The 17,847-nt window shown below is 45.8% G+C and overlaps 1 protein-coding gene and 1 long non-coding RNA gene across 3 annotated transcripts in view; both read left to right on the top strand.

The window, feature by feature from the left end:
• Nucleotides 1-17,847, top strand: part of ADCY8 (adenylate cyclase 8) — a 915,978-nt gene that overhangs the window by 463,429 nt on the left and 434,702 nt on the right. The gene's annotated exons all lie outside the window — the stretch shown is intronic.
• LOC138274494 (uncharacterized) lies at nucleotides 1,507-4,812 on the top strand. The gene is made up of 3 exons (XR_011200384.1): nucleotides 1,507-1,792; nucleotides 3,346-3,727; nucleotides 4,447-4,812. It is a non-coding gene; the product is annotated as an uncharacterized lncRNA (long non-coding RNA).

Here is a 17,847-nt window from a genome sequence, read left to right as displayed (position 1 = left end):
GATATGCAGCCTAGTCAGGAAGATCTTTCTTTACTCAGTCAGTCAATCCAGGTCAAGGGTGCAACAACAGCAATTACACAGAGTCGACCTGGGAAAGTGCCAGGCCCAGATGGGGTCCCCATGCATTTTTAAATCTAATGTCACTCTGTGGGCACCCATCCTCACGATTTATTTAGGGCTTCTGTTTCAGGTCACCTAATTCCATCCTGGAAGGAGGCAGTGGCGGTACTAGTCTTTAAGAAAGAGAACAAAAATATGCCTAGATGTTACTGTTCAATCTCTCTTCTGGACAGCTCTTGGAAGTTCTTGGGCAGAGTCACTGCATCCAAAATGGAGGCTTGGATAGAGGAGAAGCAGTTATTTTCCTGGGCACAATACAGGATCCAAAAATGTGGTGGCACCATAGATCAGTGCCTAAACCTTCAGCTCATGCTTGGAAAATATGTCTGCACAAAGTCGGAGTCTGTTCATCTTGCATTAATGGACCTCTCCAGCACGTTCATCAAGGTTAATCACCCTATCCTGTGGTCCATTATGGATAAACAAGGGTTTGATAAAGCACTGATAAACTTGCTCTACAGGATGCATTTGGACATTGGTGAAAATTCGATATGGGAACTCACTCTGGATATTAATTCCAGGGGGGGGCGTGCACCAAGGCTGTGTGATGTCTCCTATGCTTTTTTAATGTATAGAAATGTTCTGGAGGAATTGCTTCGTGGTGTAGGGAAAGATCTACCCCAGATTAAGGATTCATCAATCCACATTCTGCTTCACACAGAGAATGCTGCGCTGATTGCACAAACTGCCACGGGGCTGAAAACCCTCTTAGATGGGTTTAAACATTTTATGGATGTGCTAGGTTTGAAAACAAACTTAAATAAATCTTTTGTTATGATTGTGGGCCCAAACTAACAAAAACTATAAAATTTCAATTAGGAGGGACTGAGATAGCTAAAATGAATAACTTTTCTTACTTGGGAATTGAGTTTGACTTCAAAATCAGCTATGTAGATTATACTCCTTCCGTACCTTTGGCAGAGGGGGACTCCAACCCCCTTACTGGCGCTCCTCATCACCTTAGTAATGCAGACGCTATTTAGCGTGCCGTGCACCGCGCTGCTGTTTCTTCCGGACCTTTGGCAGAGGGGGACTCCAACCCCCAGGACACCTTGCTGCCACTCCTCATCACCTTAGTAACGCGGACGCTATTAGCGTGACGCACACCGCGCTGCTGTTTCTTCCGGACCTTTGGCAGAGGGGGACTCCAACCCCCAGGACACCTTGCTGCCACTCCTCATCACCTTAGTAACGCGGACGCTATTAGCGTGACGCACACCGCGCTGCTGTTTCTTCCGGACCTTTGGCAGAGGGGGACTCCAACCCCCAGGACACCTTGCTGCCACTCCTCATCACCTTAGTAACGCGGACGCTATTTAGCGTGCCGCGCACCGCGCTGCTGTTTCTTCCGGACCTTTGGCAGAGGGGGACTCCAGCCCCCAGGACACCTTGCTGCCGCTCCTCATTACCTTAGTAACGCGGACGCTATTAGCGTGACGCACACCGCGCTGCTGTTTCTTCCTGACCTTTGGCAGAGGGGGACTCCAACCCCCAGGACACCTTGCTGCCACTCCTCATCAACTTAGTAACGCGGACGTTATTTAGCGTGCCCTGCACCCGCGTGCGGGATGCGCGCGGGCCGCACCCAGGCGAAGCACATGTCAATGCGGGCCCGTCCGCGCCCGTCAGTGACCGTCTGAGGCTGGGCTGGGCTCCTCCTCTGGGCCCCAAGGTATGGTGTTGGGCCCTTTCTGCGCTTGTGATTTTTAAAAGTATTTTTTGGTATTTGCACTGAGGTTTCTATTCATAATGGGGAAGCGCAAGGCGAGGGGCAGCCCCGAAAAGGGCTCTGTTAAGCCGAAAATCCTAAAAACAAATAAAGCTACGATACTTCACACAAATTGGGTAACTAAAGAGATCGACAATCTGATTGAAGAAGTGGAATTGATTTTGAACAAAAAGGAGGGAAATGTATGGAAAGGCCCAAAATCGGGCACTCTTATTCCGTTTTTAACTGCCGGATCTCATATTATTTATGACCCACAACTTACTAGCGCCTCACCCCAGGTGCTAGTTTCCCAAAGTCCTTCCACAAGTGCTAGCCCCACTACATATTTTGCATCTCATCCCAAACCTGAAGTATCAAAAACAGATGTGATTATTCATGAAGGGCCAGATGTAGCAAAGGTTTGCGACTCGCAAACGGGCAGAATCGCAATTTGCGACAGTGCAAAATCGGAAATGGGATGCAAAAAGCCCATTTCCGACTCGCAAAAAGCGATGTGCCCCGTTTGCGATCGCACCCGTTGCGACCCCCTTTTGCGACCCGCAATGTGCGTGTCGAAATTTGCGACTCGCAAAGCTTATGCAATTGCAACTCGCAAATTGCGACTAGTCGCAAAAAACCCAGTTTGCAAGTCGCATTTACCACTAACTCAGAGCAGGTGGTAACCATTACCAAAGTATAAAAGGAGACCCAGAAGGCATCTGGGTCACTCAAGATGGCGGACATATACCTGATAGCAGTGAGGAGGAGAGTCTACGCAGCCCAGCAGAGGAGGAGGAGGGGCCACAGACAGGAGAAGATATATAGAACAAGGCAGACCCTTTTCCAGCAAACTGAAGAGGAGATCTATGCTAAATACCGCCTTAGCAGCGCTGCCATTCTAGAATTAATAGATTTACTAAAACCACAGCTAGAACACAAGACCCTGCGTGGCTGCGCCATCCCTACGCATGTGCAAGTACTATGCGCACTGCACCTCTTGGCATCAGGGAGCTATCAGGGGGTCATTGCCGTGGCAGGTGGGGTATCCCAAAGTGCAGTGTCAAGGTTCCTCAGGGCATTCCTAGATGCCTTAGTAGCGCACAGGTCTCAGTTCATATACTTACCAAGGAATGAGGCAGAAATTAACAGCACGAAGCTGGACTTTTACCGCATTGCCCACTTCCCCCAGGTCATTGGATGTGTAGATGGGGAACACATTCAAATATGCCCCCGCTATTCTGGAACATATTTTTCGCAACAGAAAGTGTACCCACTCACTCAACATACAGGTTGTTTGTGATGCCCATTACGTCATCACGGACATCGTAGCTAAGTTTCCAGGCAGTACCCATGACTCCTACATTTTTAGACATAGTGGGATCCATCAACGCCTGGAACGTGGGGAGTTTGGAGACGGATACCTCCTAGGTAGAGCTGCATACACCTTGCAGACACACACACAGGTCACTGTGCACAACTATCTGGACTTACTAACAGTGTACTTTTGTGCCCAACAGGTGACAGTGCATATGCTCTAAGGCCATGGATCATGACTCCATTTTTAACACCCAGCAATGAATCAGAGAGGCAATACAACAGTGCGCATAAGAGGACCAGGAACCTGATCGAGCGCACCTTCGGACTCCTGAAGGCAAGATTCCGATGCCTCCACCGCAGCGGAGGCGCCCTCCAATACACCCCCATTACCGCCTTCAAAATTGTGGTCGCTTGCGCCATCCTCCACAACATAGCCACCAGACGTGGGCTACCTCTCACCCCTGCAGACCCAGATCCTGATGAGGAAGAGCAAGAACAACCACACTGCCATCATGGGGATAGGAGTCTAGCTAATCAAGGCAGACTGAGACGGGAACACATCGCAACGCAATATTTTGGACGGTACGTGTAAACTCCCACCATACTCACCCATTAACCAGACACTCCTTTTGTTAAGTGGAAGAGAAATAACAGTTTTAATAATGTAATGGATGAACTATATACATGATTCAATTGTCCATGGGCAGGGAAATGCCAACCACTCATGTGGCACATTAAAGCCATGTGCCACATTTGTTTGTCCGGGCTGTTGGCTAACTTCTCCTGCCCCTCCTGCCAGCCTGGCTGGTCCCAGCCGCATCTATGGTGCTCTGCCTCCCACTCCTTAGCACCCTACTGTCAGTGGCAGATACACTGCTCACTGTGGAGCCCTCTTCACTATCTTGGGGTGTTTCCCCGGTGGCCCTCGACATCTCACGTGTCTCCATTAGTTCAATGATATGTGTGAGACGTCCCAGGCCCCTGGCAACATCCCCAGCAAAATGGCCCATCTCAATTTGCAGGCCAACTGTCCTCCTCGACAGGCCTGTTGTGTTGATGGCTAGCCTGCCGATTGATGTGGCCATCCTGTCCAGTCTTAACATAATCTGCCTATCCCTGCGCCGCCCAGCCTCTGCCTGACCCAGCAGTCCGGCCGCCAGTTCCCTGATGGCAGAGGCAATGTCCCCAGTGTTCTGGCACATCAGGTCCATCCGCCTGTTGAGGTGCCGCATGCTTGCCTGGTTTTGTCTTTCAATGCGGTGCAGCACCCCACTGATCCTGCCCAATGTTGTGTTTTGCAGGCGCTGACCCCGCAGCAGATGTGCCTCACTGCTGGTTGGAGGATGATTCCGGATATCAGACGCTCTTGCCCTGCGACGCTTGCGCAGTGGTGGCTGCCCTGTCCTCGCACCTGTATCCTCCCTGGCTGTTGCTGGGGCAGCTCCTGGCGTCGCTGTTGCACGAGGCGTTACAACTGCAGGAATGCTGCTGACTGTGCATGTGGGGGTGCTGGAGAGTCCTGGGGTGTCCTCCTGGGCCTGGGTGCTTGGGGTGTAGGGGGTGTCTTGCTGGAGACCTGTGGGACATGGGGAACACACTGTCAGTGTCTAGTATCTGTTGCACAATTCCTAATAAACATTTGCCTATGCACTGCCTATTGGACTACATTTCCCATAATGCATCATTCTGGCTTTTTCTACCCTGAAATGGAGCTAATTTGGTTGTGCATGCACATGTGTACATGGTGGGTGGGGTATGACATTGATAGGGGTACAGGCTTATCACATGGTACTCACCGGTTGATGTGCTGGGCTCTGAAGTGTCCAGGTCCCCAAATCCACACACTGCCTCCGGCTCAAAGGTTTGCTCAATCCTGTCTTCAAGGGGTGTGGGTGGTGGCACAGATGATGGTCCCCCTCCAGTGCCTCTCATCTCCCGGAGCCTTTCTGCCACCCTCTCCTTGGTCCGGGAGCGGAGGTCATACCACCTCTTCCTTATGTCCTCAATTGTCCTGTGGCTCACCCCCAGGGCATTGATTTTCTCCTGCATTTCCTGCCAGATTTTTCTTTTGGTGGCCTCTGGAACAGTGAGGGCAGCTCTCCCAAAGAGCTCATCATGGTGCTGACAACATTCTTCGGTCAGCACCTCAAGCTCCCTCTCTGACAATTTAATTTTCCTTTTTCGGGGGGTTCCCTCCATGACTGCTGCAGCTAGCTCAGTGTGCAGACTGGCAGTTGTAAAAGGGTGTGGTCCAGCCTACCCAGGTGTATTTGTTAACTGCCTGGCTGTGATGTCATCATCATGTGCCAGGAAGTGTTTCCAGAGTGTTTTGGTGTGCTTTCTGGAGTGTTCTGCTGCACCTGCAAGCAATTTTGAGGGAACTCGCAATTTGCGACACCAACTCGCTAATTGCGAGTTCGTTTTTTGCACACTCGCAAACAGCGACCTCGCAATCTGCGGACTCGCACACAGCGTTGCGAGTCCGGATGCGAGTCGCTAAATCGGACCGGTTTCTTTCCTGGCATACCAATTTGCAAGTCGCATTTTGCGAGTCGCATTGACTCGCAAAATGCGACTCGCAATTTTTTTGTTTCGTACATCTGGCCCGAAATCCCTTGTTTTAACCGTTTTTCTTTATTGGAATCTCAAGACTCGGATAATCCCCAACAGACTCTTCTGGCACCATTGCATTTTGAACGCGATCCCCTCTCATGAAGACCTATTAGCACTGGTGATCAGTTTAAAGAATGAAGTAGGCGAGCTGAAATCTTTATTGTCAGAAATTCTTAATTTTCTTAAAAAGAAAGATCCACCTTATTCCTGTGAATCTAAGATTATTTATCTGCCAACTGATCACCCTTCTGTTCTTGGGCCCTTGCCAATTGGTTCCCTGCCAACTTTTGAGGATGTTCCAGGCCCTAAACAAAGGACTCATTATAGTAGATCTGTGTCTTTCCCTGAAAACATCATGCCCTCTTTTTCCTATGTAGATCTGAAATGGGACACCACACTAGCATCCCGTCGGAGCCCACACACGAATAATGACAACTACATTTATATGTGTAATGTCCCTTCTTTACCTACAAAATCACGGAAAGACAAATTTTCACGCATTAATAAGGTCTCGCATTGGCTACGCTATGATAGAGGCTGTGGCTCAATTATCCATGGTGACATTTCATCTGCTGAACGCTTAATCAGTCTATCTGGTGCCCGCGACATTATAAAACTCAATCTTATAAACTCCCATTTGGTAGCGGGCCTATTGCAGATGGAAGCACGTAATCATATGAGGACAGAACAGCTGTCCCATTGCTGGCAATGCGAGGCGAATCTTCCATCAAACACGGCCACTCTGGCATTGAGCAGCATAAAGGACATCATGCTTCCAACGGATTAATATCTAGCCCGGTTACTAAGAATGATACAGGATCTGCTTCCAAAGGCCACAATGTATATGAACTTGACTTTCAGGGGGCCACCTCGGATATTGACTGACTACGTCCTTCTAGGCCCCGTAACTCTACCACCTGTTCTGGTTCACTGGCTTCACCATTTCAAAAAAATCCATCAAGCCCAGGAGTTGTACCCTTTTGGAAACCACAAACTGTTCTTATTAACAACCCCAAAACTGCACTTTCTGTTGAGCATGTGAATAGCTATCCTTTAGATGACACATCCCGTGAAATTAATTGTTCTATTGCCCATTCAACTGCGAGGCTTTTGTCCTGGAGTGTGGCGGGTATCAACAGCAAATTAGCTGATACTGACAGGGGGAATATGTTGACAATTTCAACGTTTGCATGTTTCAGGAAACATGGGCGACGCATAGTATGTATAGGCAGGGGTTTTGTTCCTTTTAAAAAAAAGCTATGCCATCCTTAGCAGGTAGGGCAGCAGGGGGTCTATGTACCTGGGTAAACATGACAGAGGTGGGTGGAGTAAAGGAGCTATACGTAGTTTCTCCCGACATTTTGGCTACAGTTATACAGCCAAATTCGGGCTACTCTGTCCTGTGCATAAATATCTACAATAGACCGGGCCCTTCTAACCAACGGTCAGCCACTATAGAGCTCCTGAATACCACAATTTCTGATCTCCGCCAAAAAATACCATATTATTATAGCGGGGGATTTTAATGCGTCAATTGAACCTAATTCTGCACTCATTGAGGTTATGCAGACCGAAGATGATATATGGAACATTCCCCCTTATTCAATTCAGCCAAACCCATCTAATGTCTGCACTAGGGCTCTGCAGATAACAGACCTTATGATACTCCACGGTCTTTGCTTTGGGAATGGCCGCTTTCCAGCTGACAGCCCTGCTAGACCACCTTTTTTGGGGGGGTCATATAGTAGCACCCTGGATTTTATTCTTTTTGACTTAAGGGTCTGGCACCACATAATTGACACGAAAGGGGGTAATCCGCACACTAGTGACCATGCGCCTCTCCAAATTGTATATGACAGAACCTTTTTAGCAGGAGCTGTGTTTTCCTCTGCCCCTGCATCTACTGGTGTTTTGAAGTTGTCCAGTAATAGGCGCACGGTAAGATGGGATTCTTCCAGAGATCTACTAAGCTACGGGACAAATTGCGTGACTTAGTTTCTAGCCACCAGCTGTTTGACCACCATTTCACATTCACTTCGCTCAAAGTTATGTCTCTCCACTCGGATCTCTTTGCCACTCTTCCGGATTTGTTTCTTAAATCTGTTAGGACCCCAATTAACTCTTTTTCTCACCCTAAGAGTAAGTGGTTTGATAAGAGATGTAGAGAGGCCAAATGCACCCTGATTAAGGTGTTAAGAACAAAAGATAGAGAATAAATAGTTAATACAAGGCAAAACTATGTTTCCATATGTAAGACGTGCAAACTCGAGCATGAAGATGGGCTATGGGGCGAATTGGCTGAGGCTGCAAGGGTCCACAATTCCAAACGCTTTTGGCTTTTGGTTGCTCGAAGGGATCAAAATCAAGCACTCAAACCAGAGTGTCACATTGCCCCTGAAGTTTGGCTTTCTCACTTCAAGGAGCTGTATGGTTCGCCATCTGATTGTGACGCCATCAGCCCTGGAGAGATGTCACCACCACAACCGTCAGCATTTCTTTGCCTCCCTTCTCATTAAAAGAAACTGAGTCGGCTATCATTGCTCAAAAAGTAGGGAAGGCCCCAGGGCCTGACGGTATTCCTTCAGATATGTACAAAGCGGACTTGAACAACTGGAGTCTGTATGTAAATAGGATCTCCAATGCTGTTTTGATCAATAGGTCTTATCCCGGCTCTTGGAAGGAGGCAATTACTATGCCCATATATAAGAAAGGGGAGAGAGGTTCACCAGGTAATTATAGACCCATCAGCCTCTTAGATAATTTACCAAAAATATTTTGTGATCAGTTACTAAGTAGGCTGAAAAAATGGATAGCGGATAATCAAGTCCTAAGCCACCTCCAGGCGGGGTTCAGAGACAAGGTCAGCACAATTGACCAGGTCTTCCGCTTCATCTCCATAAAATGGAAAATTGTTGATGTGGACTCAGGCCACCTTTTTGTGGCATTTGTAGACCTGAAATCTGCTTTTGACCTTGTTCCACGCCACAAATTGTGGGAAGTTATGAGTTGGGTGGGGGTTCCTTGCTCTATGTTAAACATAATTAGAGATCTCTATACTGGCAATTGTACCAGAATTTGATGGGGCCCAGAAGGTGAATTAACCTCAGAGTTCCCCACAATTCGTGGCGTGCGACAGGGCTGTGTACTTGCTCCCACACTGTTTCTTATATTTATCAATGCATGTATCCCCTACCTTTCCGAATTTTCTAGTGATGCCCCCAAACTCAGAGTGCAAAAGATTCCATGTCTCCTATTTGCTGATGACACTTTGTTAATATCTCAAACAGCTATAAGTCTCTCAAATTTGCTCTCGAGGTTCATGGATTTTGTAATGATCATGGTTTAGAAATTAATTAATCAAAAACAAAATATGTGGTGTTTGGGGATAAAAAGCACAAGATGAGGAGACCCATCCGCCTAGACGGTGTCATATTGGAAAGAGTGGGTGCTTTCGATTATTTAGGTCTAAAATTAGAAGACTCACACAAATGGCACGCTCACCTCCAGAAATCAACAATGTGCTTGAAACAAAGGGCGGGTGGCATTGTGAGATTTGCAGCCAGATCACCTAGATTTGCCATGACTCCTGCCCTAGAAATATACAAATCTCAAGCAAGGGGGGGGTCTATATGGAGCTGAGTTGTGGGGCCACTAAAACCTGGAGGATCTAGCAAGGGTGGAAAACGTGTTCTTAAAGATGCTATTAAGAGTTCCTTCTAGTACCCCATCCTCGCCTATCCGAATGGATTTAAATCTTTTCCCAATTAACCAGATTGCTGCCCTAAGGCCATTGCTGTTCTGGATCCGTTTATGGTCACTAGACTCTCTTATCCCATATAGACTTGGGTTGATCAATTTGGTGGGCACCAACTCTATTACAAAAATTAAGTGGTGTGCTTATGTAGAACGGTCCTTTTTTCGTCTTGGTCTGGGGACTTATTGGAAGGACCCTTCTTCTATTCCTAAAAATGCTACACAGATTTTGAAGGACGCATTTTGGCATAATGTCCAAACTTTGCAATTGGCCGAAGTTTCGCCCTCCTCCATGGCTGACAGTTTTTTACAAATTAAATACCATTATGAGCTCGAGCATTATATGGACATATTTCTCTCTCCACTCACACGCACTTTGTATATTAGATTCAGAATAGGGTCTCTTCCTTTGTGGACCCTAACCTATAAATGGTCCAATACAGATAATAGGTCCAAGTTATGTCCGATGGGCTGTGAGAATTAAAAATCTGTGATCCATGTCCTCCTCCAATGTCCAGCATATCGTAAACAGAGGGCCCTTTGGATCATCCCCTTATGTAAACGAATGGGTTTCACGAACTGCTTACCGGCTCTGAGTACTCAAGTCAGACCCATCTGTGCAAATGGTGTGCTCTTTGGCATTTTTTTTTTTATCTATCTGGCATTTTAGACTTGGAATAAAAAAAAAAAAAAAATTGTAACAGAAATTGGAAGCAGGCATAACAGATTACAGTTGCGAAATATAATGTATGGTTAGTAGCATATTTTAGTTATTTTAGCTAATACTGCATACCTTTCTTATATTCTTACATTTTTGTACATTTTTAGGCATTGCATTTTGCTGTTTCAAATTTGGTGATTTTAGGGCACTATTTCAAATTTCAATATTTTTTATTTCTATTTTTATTTTTTCGATTGTCTTTTATTGCACTTTTATGGTATATTTTACCGAAATAAAATGATGATGATGATGGGATTCTACTCCGTTCACTTCCAGAGACAGATTGACTCCATACTGAATTTTGCAAGAAGTCTGGGCCAAAAATCAGTGAAAGAAATTTCTGCAATTTATAATGCCAAATGTGTTGCTATAGTGACCTATGCAGCAGGAGTGTGAGGTTATAAGAATGATGAATCGCTTCAGATAATTGAAAACACGTTTCTGCATAAATTGTTGGCTGTACCACAATCATTCTCCACTACTGCCTGTCATCTAGAGCTTAGTGCAAACTATCATGAGGATATTAGTTCCTTGCTTCTCTGGGTAAGAACTTGGCTGGCCTCTGAAGCTTGTCTCACTAGGGAGATTCTTCAAGATTGCCTCCACTTGAATAATGCTGGGGGAAATTCCCTGGTTGAAATATGTCCAATCCATTTTTAAGAACATATGAATTTTAGAGCATTTAAAAAATTCAGATATGATAACACATGGCACCAAATCATTGAATAAAGAACTGTTCCAAAGCTGGAGAGAAGCAGGCCACTAGAGGGATTTTTTATCTTTCCCAGACAGCTCTAAACTATGTAGCTATTAAATCCTCACCAGGTCAGGAGTTTTATTTGACATTAATCTACAGTGTGAGGTATAGATTTTATCCTGCCAGCTTCAGTTTTAATTTAATTCATTTTTTTATGTGCATATCCTTCCCAGGGTACCTAGTTTGTTAATCTCCTGAACTCTCTATTTGACTCAGTTACAAAACAAAGCACTCTGCACTTTATGCTGTTTTGTAGTCTGTATTCTTTGCACAGGGAGTGTTTTTTGGTTCCAGTATGTTTTGTATCAACTTTAGTAAACATGTTTTAGTCACAAAGAAGAGGCATGGCCAAGCTGAAGACATATAGGGGGTGATTCCGACCTCGCGGGAACTGCCATATGGCCGCTCCGCGGTCGAAAGACCGCGGAGTCCATTCAGGCTTTCCCGCTGGGCTGGCGGGCGACCACCAGGAGGCCGCCCGCCAGCCCAGCGGGAAACCCCACCCACGAGGAAGCCGGCTCCGAATGGAGCCGGCGGAGTGGGTATGTGCGACGGGTGCAGTTTGCACCCGTCGCGTATTTCAGTGTCTGCATTGCAGACACTGAAATACACAGTGGGGCCCTCTTACGGGGGCCCCTGCAGTGCCCATGCCATGGGCATGGGCACTGCAGGGGCCCCCAGGGGCCCCGCAGCACCCCCTACCGCCATCCTGTTCCTGGCGGGAGACCCGCCAGGAACAGGATGGCGGTAGGGGGTGTCAGAATCCCCATGGCGGCGGAGCGCGCTTCGCCGCCATGGAGGATTCTCCCGAGCAGCGGAAAGTCGGCGGGAGACCGCCGACTTTCCGTTTCTGACCGCGGCTGAACCGCCGCGGTCAGAATGCTCGACGGAGCACCGCCAGCCTGTTGGCGGTGCTCCCGTGGTCGCCAGGGTCAGAATGACCCCCATAATGTCCATAAACTATACGGGTGTGATGCTTAGGGTTGGAGGGCAGTTTTTATGTTTTTGTTGCTGCATATTGCACTTTTATGACAATCTTAAACTGTTTTACTGTATTCTTTTGAAATGTGCTTTTATGGCTAGAACACCAGCTAGATAAAGTTAGTTGATGATGATGATTTTATTGTTATATCAATAAAACCACAAGTGCTATTCGGAACTATCTAATGCTGTGATTGTAGTGGAGTGAAAATCATGCTCTACATGTTTAAAATCATAGTTCATAAAGTAGCCTCAGGAAACTAACAAAAAAACTCAGAAGTTGTTCTATGCCAAGGGTTTTTAAATGGGAAGAGTAAAATACTTTTTCAGTTTTGGAGTTACAATCAGGCAAGCTCCTAAAGAATCGCATAATTGTAAGGTCCATGGGCAATCCACAAGCAATCACTTTTATGTTTATGTTATGTTATTATATGTTATTTTATGTTAGGCAGGTTTGTAGACCACACTATCACCCATCTAGGAGGGTATCCTGGAACTGCAGCTGTGCCCAGCGAACCTTAGGGCATAGTGGGACTACTTGAAAAGCCTGGTCTTCAGCTTTTTGCTGAATTCAAGATATGAGGAAGATGCTCTCATATGTAGCTGCAGTTAATTTCACACTTTGGGAGTGATGTAGGAGAAGACCTGACCACCAGAAATGGTTTTCCATATGTGCAGATTGTGTGCAAGTAGGTGTCTGAACGAATGGAGGAGTCTAGAAGGTTTGTGAAAACAGATGCTATTGTTGTGAGAACCTGGGACAGTGGTATAGAGTGCACTGAAAGTGTGGGTGAGGAGTTGGAATTCTACTTGTTTGTGTATGGATTGAAATGTGAGTGCGGCATTGGAGGTTGAGTGTGATTCTAGCCTCTGTGTTCTTAATGGTCTGCAGCCTTCTGTTGAGGTTTTGTTGATCCAGTCATGATGTGTGTTACAGGGTGTGACAGAAGTGTGCATGATGTTTTCGGGTGCTCAATGGGAGCCCTTTGAAAATATTCCTTTTTTTTAAGTCACACATGTTCAATAGAGAGAGGTACACAGTATAGGGGAGCAGCCCCAATAATTGGCACAAAAAACAATTAACAAAGTTCAAGTTTTTGATCCGGAAAATGGAAAGCAAAATAGTGACAATAATACAAAAAACAAATAAAGACAATAGATATAGAGGCCGGCATAGTCGAACCAGATATCGATTGTTAGAAATGGGGTCTTTGGTTGGCAGTCAGGTTACCCCTGTCTAAGCAAGGACCCTCACTCTAGTCAGGGTAAAAGAGAATCACCCTCAGCTAACCCCTGCTTACCCCCTTGGTAGCTTGGCCCGAGCAGTAAGCTCAACTTCAGAGTGCTTGTTGTAAAGTATTTGTACCAACACACACAGTAACTTAATGAAAACACTACAAAAAGACACAACACAGGTTTAGAAAAATAGAAAATATTTATCTGAACAAAACAAGACCAAGACGACAAAAATCCACAATACACAAGTCAAGTTATCAATTAAAAAGCAAAAAGAGTCTTCATGTAGTTTTAAACACAATGCTAACGCTTTTAGCGTAAAAATGTACCTTGGGTGTGACAAAAATAACCCCGCACGGGTGAGTGTGTGTCAAAAAGGGCTTGTGATGCGTTGATTTCACTCACAAGCGAGACCTTGCGTCGTTTCTCCTTCAGTCGGGTCCACGTGGGTTGTTTCTTCTCTCCACAGGAGAGCGATGCTTCGATCCGGTCAGCACTCTCAGGTCCAGGCAGGTCATGCGTCGTTTCTTCCCGCACAGCGGTGTTGGCGTCAGAAATCCAGCCGCACGACGATCCGAAAACCAAGCAGCCCGGGTTGTGATCTCACCAGCCTCCATCAGCGATGCTGTGCGTTGTTTCTCCAGCCCTGGGCATCGATCTTTGGGTCGCATTGCAAGCAAGCATCGATTTTCAGCTGTGAAGCCAGCAGCGTGTCGATTTTTCAGCCACAGATGGGAGTCGCGTTGATCTTTTCCCCGCATGGCGGTCTGTGCGTGGACTTCTCACTCTTGGGCTGCCAGGTTCTCCTTTCAGGGTCCCAGGAACTGGATGGGCACCACTTGGCAAGGTAGGAGTCTCTCCAGAGACTCCAGGTGCTGGCAGAGAGAAGTCTTTGCCGTCCCTGAGACTTCAAACAACAGGAGGAAAGCTCTAAATCAAGCCCTTGGAGATCTTCACAAGAAGGAAGGCAACACAAAGTCCAGTCTTTGTCCTCTAGCACAGACAGAGCAGCAACTGTAGGATAGCTCCACAAAGCACAGTCACAGTCAGGGCAGCTCCTCTTCCTCAGCTCTTCAGCTCTTCTACAGTCTGTGGTTTGGGTGCCCTTCTTCTACCCATTTTGCCCTTTGAAGTTGGCCTACTTCAAAGGAAAGTCTCTCTTGTTTGTGAAATCCTGCCTTGCCCAGGCCAGGCTCCAGACACACACCAGGGGGTTGGAGACTGCATTTTGTGAGGTCAGGCACAGCCCTTTCAGGTGTGAGTGACCACTCCTCCCCTCCCTCCTAACACAGATGTCTCATCAGGAAATGCAGACTACACCCCACCTTCCTTTGTGTCACTGTCTAGTGAGAGTTGCAACCAGCCCAACTGTCAAACTGACCCAGACAGGGAATACACAAATAGGCAGAGTCACAGAAATGGTTTAAGCAAGAAAATGCTCACTTTCTAAAAATGGCATTTTCAAACACACAATCTTAAAATCAACTTTACTAAAAGATGTATTTGTAAATTGTGAGCTCAGAGACCCCAAACTCCACAAGTTTATCCGCTCCCAAAGGGAATCGACACTTTAGTCATATTTAAAGGTAGCCCCCGTGTTAACCTATGAGAGGGACAGGCCTTGCAACAGTGAAAAAACAATTTTAGCAATATTTCACTGTCAGGACATATAAACACATTACTATATGTCCTACCTTAACCATACACTGCACCCTGCCCTTGGGGCTACCTAGGGCCTATCTTACATGTAATAATAGGGAAGGTTTAGGCCTGGCAAGTGGGTACACTTGCCAAGTCGAATTTACAGATTAAAACTGCACACACAGACACTGCAGTGGCAGGTCCGAGCCATGTTTACAGAGCTACTAATGTGGGTGGCACAACCAGTGCTACAAGCCCGCTAGTAGCATTTGATTTACAGGCCCTGGGCACCTCTAGTGCACTGTATTAGGGACTTACTACTAAATCAAGTATGCCAATCATGGATGAACCACTTACATACACATTTTGTATAGGAGCATTTGCACTTTAGCACTGGTTAGCAATGTTCAAGTGCCCAGAGTAACAAAAACTGCAAAAACAGAGTCCAGCACACATCAGCTACCTTTGAAACAGAGGCAAAATGTTAATGGAGACCACACCAAGGATGAAAAGTCTAACATCGATAGACAAAGGCATTACACTCATAACATTTCTAGTTTAAGGTTTCCCAGTTAAAAGCTGCCCATATTTGATCGAATTATAAAAGAGATGAGAGCTCTCTAGCTTTATCCAATGCCAGTTCCGACTCATATACCTGTTGGACAAGGGACCTCCACTTAGCCGACTTTGGAGGGTAGGCGGAAACCTATGAACTGGCAACAGAGAGTCAAGCTAAAACAATTACTATAGAGAGCAGACGTTTCATATCCCAGTCCTGTTCCTGCCTAACTCCCAATAGGATCTCTTTAGAGAATAGTTGAACTTTAGAACCTTAACCAGATGAGTATGGTTTGGACACCCCATCCCAAAATCGGTAAAGGGTAGGGCATGTAGCAAAAACATGGACATTGTCTGCTGCTAACAAACCACACTTAGAGCATCTAGACTTGTCACTACCAGGGAGCCCTCCGCCCATTTTGAAATTCATTCCAGTGTATGATACAGCAGACAAATTGTCTTAAATTGCTGTAGCTTCAGATTTCCAGAATGCACCAAATGGTCAACTGTGTCGAGAGCACTCTGAATTTCAGAAGCCGAGACCTCTGAAGACAGGAACCTACTCCACTAAGCTGCCAGCAAGGTATGATCATCCATACTGTGCTTACAACCCTGATACATCATACTTATTGAAGGCTTCCTAGGAGCCTTATAGAAATATGGTGTTAATTTAGTGCCTTCAAGATCATTTACGAGCTGACAGCCAAAAGGAGAGAAAAAGAAGTCCCCGAGCTGAAAATATTAAAAAAAGAAATGCTGGGGAGATCAAACGAGGCCTGGAGCCCCACGAATGAACAAAATCCATTTAAATCATTGAGTTGTCCAATAGTCCCAACCCCAAGCTTGCCCAGGCCTTACAGGCACCGTCATGAAACACTTGAGGAAAAGCAGGGTTATCCCATAGTGACGTATCTTTAGTTAGCAATATTATGGAATATTTATCAGAGATTTCCTGCCATATTCGTATATTTTCTTTATAATTTTAAAGCGGACACGTTTATGTTATTTGGGGTCCCCCAATCTATAGAAAAAGAGTCTGTGTTCTAATCTAAAATCGAGTGGTTAACCATAAGCCGATGTATCTGGTTCTGCCAGAGTTAACAAATTACGCAAATGACTGGCAAATGCTGCCCAAAAATATAGCTTAAAACCTAGGAGTTGTAACCCTCCTCCCCTGCTTGTATGGAAGTTTCAGATAGCTGATAGCACGTCTAGCCCTCCTATATCCCCATATGAAACTGCTAATTGTGCCTTCTAAACATGTAAAGAAAGAATCTGGGACCCGCAGCAGGAATGCCTGAAATAAGTATAAGAATTTAGGCAGACTATTAATTTTTATGATGTTACAATAACCCAAGATGCCAATCAGGAGCCTATTCCAAAACGTTAATTTTGATATACCTGAGAGTAGCAAAGGTTCATAGTTCAATTTAAAGATATTATCGACCGCGCAGTTTTATAGCAAGATACACAGCTGTTGTAGTTGCCACTGGGGTCGGTACATCTGGAATGAAATTCAGAATCAATTGAGTTTTAGCTATATTTAACTCGTAGCCCGGGTGTGTTAGAAACCTATCGCCTCATTTATGATATGACCCAGCAACGGCAGTGGGTTTGTGATGAAAAAGGCATCCGCATATGCAGTGAATCTGAGTTTCCCTTAATGGGGGCCATGACAAATCTGAAATGAGGGTGAGTGCTCCCCAGCATATACTAGCTTGACACAAAGGATCTTATATAATGACTGCACCTATTTACTGAAGCTATCCCCAGTACCAAATGCTTCCAATGTGGCCCACAGACAATCCCAGACAAAACAGTCAAAGGCTTTCTTGACATCTAATAAAGTCATGGCAATTTTAGCACTAGATCTTTCAGCGATGTAGAATGCTGTGATCACAATGTTAGGGTGGCTAATGGTGTACCTACCAGGTATAACACTGTGCTGCTATTGGGAAATTAAGACTGGAAGGAGGAAGGTCAGTCGGGTAGCTATGATTTTAGCAATACCTTTGTGTCTGTATTGATCAAAGAGATGGGCTAGGAGGACGCAGATCCTCAGGTGGATTACCTGTCTTCTGGAATATAATGATGATGGTTAAATTCCAATATCCAGTATTAGCCAACCATCATAGATATGTAGGATTACCCTTAGAAATACCAGAGTTATTGAACACCTTGTAAAACTCAAGTGAGATGGAATCCTCACCTGCTGCTTTACCTGATGGGAGGGCAACGAGAGCAGCCTCAATCTCACCCAGAGAAAAGCCCCCCCTGAAGTATAGATGCCTGATCCTCCGTTAAACAGGATAATCTGTTGTCCTGAATATATTCTCTCAAGCCCGGCAGGTTAACCGTTGGATGCTGCATGTACAGAGAGTTCCATCGCTACCTTTCATACTTTGTATGGTACATCTTGACTGCCTATCAGGTATTTGATGG

This window comes from Pleurodeles waltl, chromosome 2_2, assembly GCF_031143425.1.
Source record: "Pleurodeles waltl isolate 20211129_DDA chromosome 2_2, aPleWal1.hap1.20221129, whole genome shotgun sequence".
NCBI lineage: Eukaryota > Metazoa > Chordata > Amphibia > Caudata > Salamandridae > Pleurodeles > Pleurodeles waltl.
The sequence above is the reverse complement of the archived record's forward strand: the minus strand, read 5'-3'. Positions and strand labels throughout refer to the sequence as shown.